Here is a 10,649-nt window from a genome sequence, read left to right on the forward strand (position 1 = left end):
CTTTGACCGAAAACATCAACTTTGACCGAAATCATCATCTTTGGTTGCAAACTTCAAGTTTCCACCAACTTTGACCAAAAACATCTACTTTGACCGAAATCATCATCATTGGTTGCAAACTTCCAGTTTCCACCAACTTTGACCAAAAACATCTACTTTGGTCGCAAACCTCGAGTTTCCACCAACTTTGACCAAAAACATCAACTTTGACCGAAATCATCATCTTTGGTTGCAAACTTCCAGTTTTCACCAACTTTGACCAAAAACATCTACTTTGACCGAAATCATCATCTTTGGTTGCAAACTTCCAGTTTCCACCAACTTTGACCAACAATATCTACTTCGACCGAAATCATCATCTTTGGTTGCAAACTTGCAGTTTCCACCAACTTTGACCAAAAACATCTACTTTGACCGAAATCATCATCTTTGGTTGCAAACCTACAGTTTCCACCAACTTTGACCAAAAACATCAGCTTTGACCGAAAACATCATCTTTGGTTGCAAACTTCCAGTTTCCTCCAACTTTGACCAAAAACATCAACTTTGACCGAAATCATCATCTCTGGTTGCAAACTTCCAGTTTCCACCAACTTTGACCAAAAACATCAACTTTGACCGAAATCATCATCTTTGGTTGCAAACTTGCAGTTTCCACCAACTTTGACCAAAAACATCTACTTTGACCGAAATCATCATCTTTGGTTGCAAACTTCCAGTTTCCACCAACTTTGACCAAAAACATCTACTTTGACCGAAATCATCATCTTTGGTTGCAAACTTGCAGTTTCCACCAACTTTGACCAAAAACATCTACTTTGACCGAAATCATCATCTTTGGTTGCAAACTTCCAGTTTCCACCAACTTTGACCAAAAACATCTACTTTGACCGAAATCATCATCTTTGGTTGCAAACTTGCAGTTTCCACCAACTTTGACCAAAAATATCTACTTTGACCGAAATCATCATCTTTGGTTGCAAACTTGCAGTTTCCACCAACTTTGACCAAAAACATCAACTTTGACCGAAATCATCATCTTTGGTCGCAAACTTCCAGTTTCCACCAACTTTGACCAACAACATCAACTTTGACCGAAATCATCATCTTTGGTTGCAAACTTGCAGTTTCCACCAACTTTGACCAAAAACATCAACTTTGACCGAAATCATCATCTTTGGTTGCAAACTTCCAGTTTCCACCAACTTTGACCAAAAACATATACTTTGACCGAAATCATCATCTTTGTTTGCAAACTTCCACTTTCCACCAACTTTGACCAAAAACATTAACTTTGACCAAAAACATCGACTTTGGTTGCCAACTTCCAGTTTCCACCAACTTTGACCAAAAACATCTACTTTGACCGAAATCATCATCTTTGGTCGCAAACCTCGAGTTTCCATCAACTTTGACCAAAAACATCAACTTTGACCGAAATCATCATCTTTGGTTGCAAACTTCCAGTTTCCACCAACTTTGACCAAAAACATCTACTTTGACCGAAATCATCATCTTTGGTTGCAAACTTCCAGTTTCCACCAACTTTGACCAAAAATATCTACTTTGACCGAAATCATCATCTTTGGTTGCAAACTTGCAGTTTCCACCAACTTTGACCAAAAACATCTACTTTGACCGAAAACATCATCTTTGGTTGCAAACCTACAGTTTCCACCAACTTTGACCAAAACCATCAACTTTGACCGAAATCATCATCTTTGGTTGCAAACTTCAAGTTTCTACCAACTTTGACCAAAAACATCAACTTTGACCGAAAACATCAACTTTGACCGAAATCATCATCTTTGGTTGCAAACTTCAAGTTTCCACCAACATTGATCAAAATCATCAACTTTGACCGAAATCATCATCTTTGGTTGCAAACTTCCAGTTTCCACCAACTTTGACCAAAAACATCAACTTTGACCGAAATCATCAACTTTATTCGCAAACTTGAAATTTCCACCAACTTTGACCAAAAACATCTACTTTGACTGAAATTATCATCTTTGGTTGCAAACTTCCAGTTTCCACCAACTTTGACCAAAAACATCTACTTTGACCGAAAACATCAACTTTGGTCGCAAACCTCCAGTTTCCACCAACTTTGACCAAAAACATCTACTTTGACCGAAATCATCATCTTTGGTTGCAAACTTCCAGTTTCCACCAACTTTGACCAAAAACATCAACTTTGGTCGCAAACCTCGAGTTTCCACCAACTTTGACCAAAAACATCAACTTTGACCGAAATCATCATCTTTGGTTGCAAACTTCCAGTTTCCACCAACTTTGACCAAAAACATCTACTTTGACCGAAATCATCATCTTTGGTTGCAAACTTCCAGTTTCCACCAACTTTGACCAACAATATCTACTTTGACCGAAATCATCATCTTTGGTTGCAAACTTGCAGTTTCCACCAACTTTGACCAAAAACATCTACTTTGACCGAAATCATCATCTTTGGTTGCAAACCTACAGTTTCCACCAACATTGACCAAAAACATCAGCTTTGACCGAAAACATCATCTTTGGTTGCAAACTTCCAGTTTCCTCCAACTTTGACCAAAAACATCAACTTTGACCGAAATCATCATCTCTGGTTGCAAACTTCCAGTTTCCACCAACTTTGACCAAAAACATCTACTTTGACCGAAATCATCATCTTTGGTTGCAAACTTGCAGTTTCCACCAACTTTGACCAAAAACATCAACTTTGACCGAAATCATCATCTTTGGTTGCAAACTTCCAGTTTCCACCAACTTTGACCAAAAACATCTACTTTGACCGAAATCATCATCTTTGGTTGCAAACTTGCAGTTTCCACCAACTTTGACCAAAAACATCTACTTTGACCGAAATCATCATCTTTGGTTGCAAACTTCCAGTTTCCACCAACTTTGACCAAAAACATCTACTTTGACCGAAATCATCATCTTTGGTTGCAAACTTGCAGTTTCCACCAACTTTGACCAAAAATATCTACTTTGACCGAAATCATCATCTTTGGTTGCAAACTTGCAGTTTCCACCAACTTTGACCAAAAACATCAACTTTGACCGAAATCATCATCTTTGGTCGCAAACTTCCAGTTTCCACCAACTTTGACCAAAAACATCTACTTTGACCGAAATCATCATCTTTGGTTGCAAACTTCCAGTTTCCACCAACTTTGACCAAAAATATCTACTTTGTCCGAAATCATCATCTTTGGTTGCAAACTTGCAGTTTCCACCAACTTTGACCAAAAATATCTACTTTGACCGAAATCATCATCTTTGGTTGCAAACTTGCAGTTTCCACCAACTTTGACCAAAAACATCAACTTTGACCGAAATCATCATCTTTGGTCGCAAACTTCCAGTTTCCACCAACTTTGACCAAAAACATCTACTTTGACCGAAATCATCATCTTTGGTTGCAAACTTCCAGTTTCCACCAACTTTGACCAAAAATATCTACTTTGTCCGAAATCATCATCTTTGGTTGCAAACTTGCAGTTTCCACCAACTTTGACCAAAAATATCTACCTTGACCGAAATCATCATCTTTGGTTGCAAACTTGCAGTTTCCACCAACTTTGACCAAAAACATCAACTTTGACCGAAATCATCATCTTTGGTCGCAAACCTCGAGTTTCCATCAACTTTGACCAAGAACATCTACTTTGACCGAAATCATCATCTTTGGTTGCAAACTTCCAGTTTCCACCAACTTTGACCAAAAACATCTACTTTGACCGAAATCATCAACTTTTGTTGAAAACTTCCAGTTTCCACCAACTTTGACCAAATGCATCTACTTTGACCGAAATCATCATCTTTGGTTGCAAACCTCGAGTTTCCATCAACTTTGACCAAAAACATCAACTTTGACCGAAATCATCATCTTTGGTTGCAAACTTCCAGTTTCCACCAACTTTGACCAAGAACATCTACTTTGACCGAAATCATCATCTTTGGTTGCAAACTTCCAGTTTCCACCAACTTTGACCAAAAACATCTACTTTGACCGAAATCATCAACTTTTGTTGAAAACTTCCAGTTTCCACCAACTTTGACCAAAAGCATCTACTTTGACCGAAATCATCATCTTTGGTCGCAAACCTCGAGTTTCCACCAACTTTGACCAAAAACATCTACTTTGACCGAAATCATCATCTTTGGTTGCAAACTTGCAGTTTCCACCAACTTTGACCAAAAACATCTACTTTGACCGAAATCATCATCTTTGGTTGCAAACTTCCAGTTTCCACCAACTTTGACCAAAAACATCTACTTTGACCGAAATCATCATCTTTGGTTGCAAACTTCCAGTTTCCACCAACTTTGACCAAAAACATCTACTTTGACCGAAATCATCATCTTTGGTTGCAAACTTCCAGTTTCCACCAACTTTGACCAAAAATATGTACTTTGACCGAAATCATCATCTTTGGTTGCAAACTTGCAGTTTCCACCAACTTTGACCAAAAACATCTACTTTGACCGAAATCATCATCTTTGGTTGCAAACCTACAGTTTCCACCAACTTTGACCAGAAACATCAGCTTTGACCGAAATCATCATCTTTGGTTGCAAACTTCCAGTTTCCTCCAACTTTGACCAAAAACATCAACTTTGACCGAAATCATCATCTTTGTTTGCAAACCTCGAATTTCCACAAACTTTGACCAAAACCATCTACTTTGACCGAAATCATCATCGTTGGTTGCAAACCTCAAGTTTCCACCATTTTTGAACAAAAACATCAACTTTGACCGAAAACATCATCTTTGGTCGCAAACTTCAAGTTTCTACCAACTTTGACCAAAAACATCTACTTTGACCGAAAACATCATCTTTGGTTGCAAACTTCAAGTTTCTACCAACTTTGACCAAAAACATCAACTTTGACCGAAATCATCATCTTTGGTTGCAAACTTGCAGTTTCCACCAACTTTGACCAAAAACATCAACTTTCACCGAAATCATCATCTTTGGTTGCAAACTTGCAGTTTCCACCAACTTTGACCAAAAACATCTACTTTGACCGAAATCATCATCTTTGGTTGCAAACTTCCAGTTTCCACCAACTTTGACCAAAAACATCTACTTTGACCGAAATCATCATCTTTGGTTGCAAACTTCCAGTTTCCACCAACTTTGACCAAAAACATCAACTTTGACCGAAATCATCATCTTTGGTTGCAAACTTCCAGTTTCCACCAACTTTGACCAAAAACATCTACTTTGACCGAAATCATCATCTTTGTTTGCAAACTTCCAGTTTCCACCAACTTTGACCAAAAACATCAACTTTGACCGAAAACATCAACTTTGGTTGCAAACTTCCAGTTTCCATCAACTTTGACCAAAAACATCTACTTTGACCGAAATCATCATCTTTGGTTGCAAACCTCGAGTTTCCACCAACTTTGACCAAAAACATCTACTTTGACCGAAATCATCATTGAACAAACTTGCGGAATTCGGATGCTGAATTTTCTTTCTAATAGTTACCGTACGATTGGCGGGATTTTTAAGCGAAGAAGAGGGATTTTGTTTATTTGTTTTTCCTTTTATAACCTTTTCTCTGAGTGTCCACTGAGTGCCACCGGCACTCACAATACGACAGTTGCTGAAACTTGACGAAACCAGCAAACTGTCGGTTTATACCACTGTTGTGATTCTTGTGTAAACATACTCCCCCCCATGACAGAATGTCATAACAAAGGCGAAAGGAACTAGCATGTGGTTTAAAAGTCCGCTAACGGCAGTAAGCAGATTTTGTTGATCGGACGAGTGATGATCCCTTTTACTGTTTGTAGTTTTACCACACGTGTGAGCTGGTCCTCTGGTGGATGAATTGCAACGATGCGTGCTAGGGGCCATCGGGTTGTTGGTAAGGATTCATCCAGTAGTATAACTAATCGGCCGGGGAGTATATCGTTGGTTCGGTGATGTCTTCCTATTGCTTCACCGTTTGTCAATTGCCGTAGCTCCGCTGAAAATGCGTCTTGCTGTGCTAAACGACATAGCACGGTTTTAGCAGCTTTCATGTATTCGGGAGTGATGACTAAAGGTGATGCGAAGTGTGTTGGTGTTCGTTGAGTGCGTGCCTTCTCCTTAGTGTTACGTGTGAAGCGAATGCAGTATGCAACGATGCGTAACAATCGCGTGTAGCTGGAACACAACGTAAACCAAGTGTTAGTGATGGTGTTTACATAGGCAGCACTCACCTGACGAATTTCGAGATTCGTATCTTCAGCTGGTTCAGGATTACAGTTGGGCCAGTTGGATGCGGGTAGTGCTAGTCATTCCGGACCGCAACTCCACAGCTTGCTCTGCAGGAAATCTGCTGCTGACATGCCGCGTGAGACCAGATCGGCAGGGTTAGTTGAGCCGGGAACATGCCTCCACTGACGAGGATGAGTATAATGCTGCACCTCCGATACTCGGTGTTGCGTTTTGACCGACGTATCTTTATTGTTTGACGTACAATAATCGACTTACCTGACCTTACGCACTACTTACAAACTATCCTTATTACTACACTTATACATACGTATTATCTTAATCTCACATACACTACATTCTCCCCGCTAAACGACGTTTACCTACTTATATTACGATTTTTGTTTTTAATTACTTATCTTGGGTATTTTAATCTAGGTTGTCCTTTTAACCTATCGGACCTTCTAGGAGGTGGTGATCTTGACTCACTTCTCATTCTCTTCCTCCTGGGTTCTATCGCCTTTTCTTCCCAGTGTACCATTTGTGTTTTTACGAATTTCTTCAATTGATTGAGATGCGCGAGTCGCACTACTCCATTTAGGTTTATCAAAAATGTTACTGGACTTATTTTTTTCAGTATTTTTGCTGGTATCCACTTGACAATCTCTTTGAAATGGTTACGGTATAACACCTGTTCATTTTCAAGAAATTCTATCTGTGCTACTGTGTTCTTATACCAATCTGTATTGTTATTCTTTTTCTTTGTTGTAATTTTCTCTCCTATTTCTTCTTTAATTGGATTAACTTTTCCTATGAGAGTATGTGGAACATAACAAAATATTTTCTCAGAAGGGGTTGCATTAGTAGTTGTACTTGGCGTGTTCCTTTAATTTATCAAGAACTTATGAACCTTTCTCTGTAAGGGCAAAGCCTTAAATCTTTGATCAATTAGATACTTTCTTAAAACTTCCTTAACTGTTCTTACTCCTCTCTCGGCCAACCCGTTAGACTGAGGGTGGTATGGTGGGGACTTTCGTACTTTTGTGCCATGAGATTATAAAAACGTTTTAAAATTTTCTGAGTTAAATGGGGGACCGTTGTCTGTTACAACTTCTTCTGCATAACCAAAATAGGCGAAAAAGGACTCCACATTTTCTACTATGTCGAATGTTTTCAACCCTTTCAGAATTCTAACATCAATAAACTTTGAAAAACTATCCACTATTATGAGTAAATTCTGATTATCAAAATGGAATAAATCAAGATGGATCCTTTGAAATGGACGACTACACTCTGGCCATTTTGTTTTTACTACTTCCCTTGGAATAGGTTTTGTTACCTGACATACTTCACAACCTTGCACATAACTTGTTATATCTTTATCCATATGTTTCCACCAGACTGATCTTCTTGCTTTCATTTTCATTCGTACTATTCCTTCATGATTAGAATGACACAGTTCCAATATGTTGTGTTTAAGTGCACTAGGTATGACAACTCGATCATCAAAATACAATATTTCATCTTCAATTGCTAAATTACTGTTGATTTTGAAATACTCCTTATACATTGCTTCGTTTCTTCTTGTCCAACCATTTTTAACGCACTCGTATACATCCTTCAATGTTCTATCTAATTTTTGATATTTTCTTATCGTTGCACTGTCTATGATTTTGTTTTCTACGATCGCATTTATATTTCCATCTGCTTCATCGATTTCAGTGGCGTCTTTTAACGGTAATCTACTCATTGCATCTGCATGATTCATTAGCTTTCCAGGTCTATGTATAATATCATATTCATAATTTGCTAATATGAGCGCCCATCGATGCAACCTTGATACGGAAATTGAAGACGTTCCTCTCGAAGGATTGAAAATTTCCTTTATGCCGCTGTTATCCGTAATAAGCTTAAACTTAACTCCAAACAGATACTTATGAAACTTTTGCACTCCAAATATTACAGCTAATGCTTCTCTCTGTACTTGAGCATAGTTCCTTTGTGCTTCTGTTAGTGTAGAAGATGCAAAACACACTGGTTTTTCTACATTATTTACTAAGTGCGACAGCACAGCTCCTACACCGTACGGACTCGCATCGACTGCTAGTATAATAGGTTTTGCCGGATCGTATGGCTCTAAAACGTTATTTTTAACTAATAATGATTTGGTTTTTTCAAACGCATCTTGACATTCGTTTGACCATATAAACTTGGTTTCCTTTCTTAACAATGTATATAACGGCCTTAATTCTGTAGACAGATTTGGTAAGAAACGACTATAATAGTTTAGCATTCCTAAATATGCTTGTAATTGCGCAACGCTTCCAGGAATTGGTGCTTTGACGATAGCATCCACTTTAGACTTATTTGAACAAATACCGCTTGCTGTTATTGTATATCCTAAGTAATCAATTTGGGTTTTAAAAAATTGTGACTTCTTCGTATTAATTTTTACATTGTGTTTCTCGAGCCTAGCCAAAATGTCATACAGATTTTGTTTGCAATCTTCTTCATTTTTTCCTCCAACGATTATATCGTCCATATACGCAAATCCTTTTGTGTTCATTAATATCTGATCCATTATTGCTTGAAATATAGCTGGGGCGGAATGCACTCCGAACGGCATTCTTGTAAATTTATATAGCCCTTTATGTGTATTGATTGTACAGATATTTTGCGACGCTTCTGACAATTTCACCTGCAGGTACGCTCCCGTTAAATCAATTTTACAGAAAACTTTCCAATTCGCAATACTAGCCAATATATCTTCTATGTTTGGTAAGGGATAGTGTTCTATTGATAAGTACTTGTTAATGGTTGCTTTACCATCCAAGCATATTCGTACCGACCCATCGCTTTTTTTAACTACGACTATTGGACTAGCCCATTCCGATGACCGCGTATGCACTAATATTCCTTGTCTCACTAATTCTTCCAAATTTTCTTCTACCTTTTTTATAAGCGCGAATGGGACCGTATAAGCCTTATGAAATATTGGTAACGCATTTTCTTTTAATACTAAATTTGCTTCAAATCCTTCAATTGTAGTATTGCGATTTTCGCTTAAAATTTTCGGGAATTCATTTTTTAATTCATCAATTATTTCGACCGAATTTCTTATTTGACTTAATGCGAATGTACTTCTCCATCCAGGGAATATTAAATCCAATCCATTTCTTCCTAACAAGGGATTCACTCGTTGATCCGTGGGTATCACTATTATTTCTAATTCCTCTTGTATTGTGCTTGACTTCACGCTGACTGTTACTGCTATTTTCCCAAGAGGAATAATTTTTTTTCCGTTTGCCGAAAAAAAAGACGCTGTCGTGCTCACTAATTGCACTTTTTTGAAATACTTCTTATAAATATATTCCGGAATGACTGTAACGCATGCACCGCAATCTATTTCGAACAACAATTTGGTTCCGTTAACCTCCAATTCGACGCTCTCAGCTTCGTTGCTGTTCATTTCATTCGACACATGGTTGACCCGATTTGACCTGTCGTTGAACCTGACGGTCTTACAGCACGTAGACACATGTCCTGTCTTTTAACATGCAAAACAGGTCCACTCCTTAGCCGGACATGTGTGCGGATCGTGTAATCTACCACACCGATAACAAGCTTCGTCTTTACGCACACGATCACCGAATCTCTGCTGCTGATGATCATAGTGCGCTTCACTCTTACGCACACGATCTCCAAATCTTTGCTGCGGATGCTGACGTTGATTATAGTGTGGGTGCTGCTGCTGCTTTCTAACACCATTGCCCAATACTGCTCGACGTACGGCTGCCATTTCTCCGACTTGAGATTTTACTTTCATGGCTTCATTTTCTTCTTTTGCGGCTTCCCAGGTGCGTGCGATTGCTGTTGCTTTTTCGAAGGATATATCTTCTTCTCTCAATAACTGCTTCCTTAACTCGTTGTCTTTGATGCCAGCTACGAATTGGTCACGTAGCGCTTCACTTAAAAATGCACCAAACTTGCACTTCTGAGCCGCTGACTTTAGCATGATAACGTACTCGTTCACTTGTTCGCTTTTCTGGAGACAATTTCTGAACTTAAACCGTTCCGCTACCACGCTTATAACCGGACTTAAATGCGCCTTCAACAGTTCGCATAACTTTTCATACGGTTTCAACTTAGGTTCCTCCGGATCACACACTTTGCTGGCGACTTTGTATAATGACGCTCCGCCTAGCGTAAGAAGCAATCCGGTTTGCTTTTTCGCTTCTATCTCGTTGACTTCGAACAACACATTGATTCTACTCAAATATTCGTTAAACGATTCACCCAAAACGAAGGGCTCTACTGTTCCTATCAATTGGGACATTTTACTCGCTTTTTCCTCGTCGCCAAATTTATGTTGCGTTTTGACCGACGTATCTTTATTGTTTGACGTACAATAATCGACTGACCTGACC

At 38.7% G+C, this 10,649-nt stretch overlaps 1 long non-coding RNA gene across 1 annotated transcript; it reads right to left on the reverse strand.

Annotated features, from left to right (window-relative positions):
* Positions 1–382: 382 nt before the first annotated feature.
* Positions 383–5,458, reverse strand: LOC125774281 (uncharacterized). The gene is made up of 4 exons (XR_007420745.1): positions 5,406–5,458; positions 2,093–2,209; positions 1,326–1,393; positions 383–441 (listed from the first exon to the last, which is right to left on the reverse strand). It is a non-coding gene; the product is annotated as an uncharacterized LOC125774281 (long non-coding RNA).
* Positions 5,459–10,649: the final 5,191 nt, after the last annotated feature.

The sequence above is a fragment of the Anopheles funestus genome, unplaced genomic scaffold (genome assembly GCF_943734845.2).
Source record: "Anopheles funestus unplaced genomic scaffold, idAnoFuneDA-416_04 scaffold_320_ctg1, whole genome shotgun sequence".
In the NCBI taxonomy this organism is placed as follows: Eukaryota; Metazoa; Arthropoda; class Insecta; order Diptera; family Culicidae; genus Anopheles; species Anopheles funestus.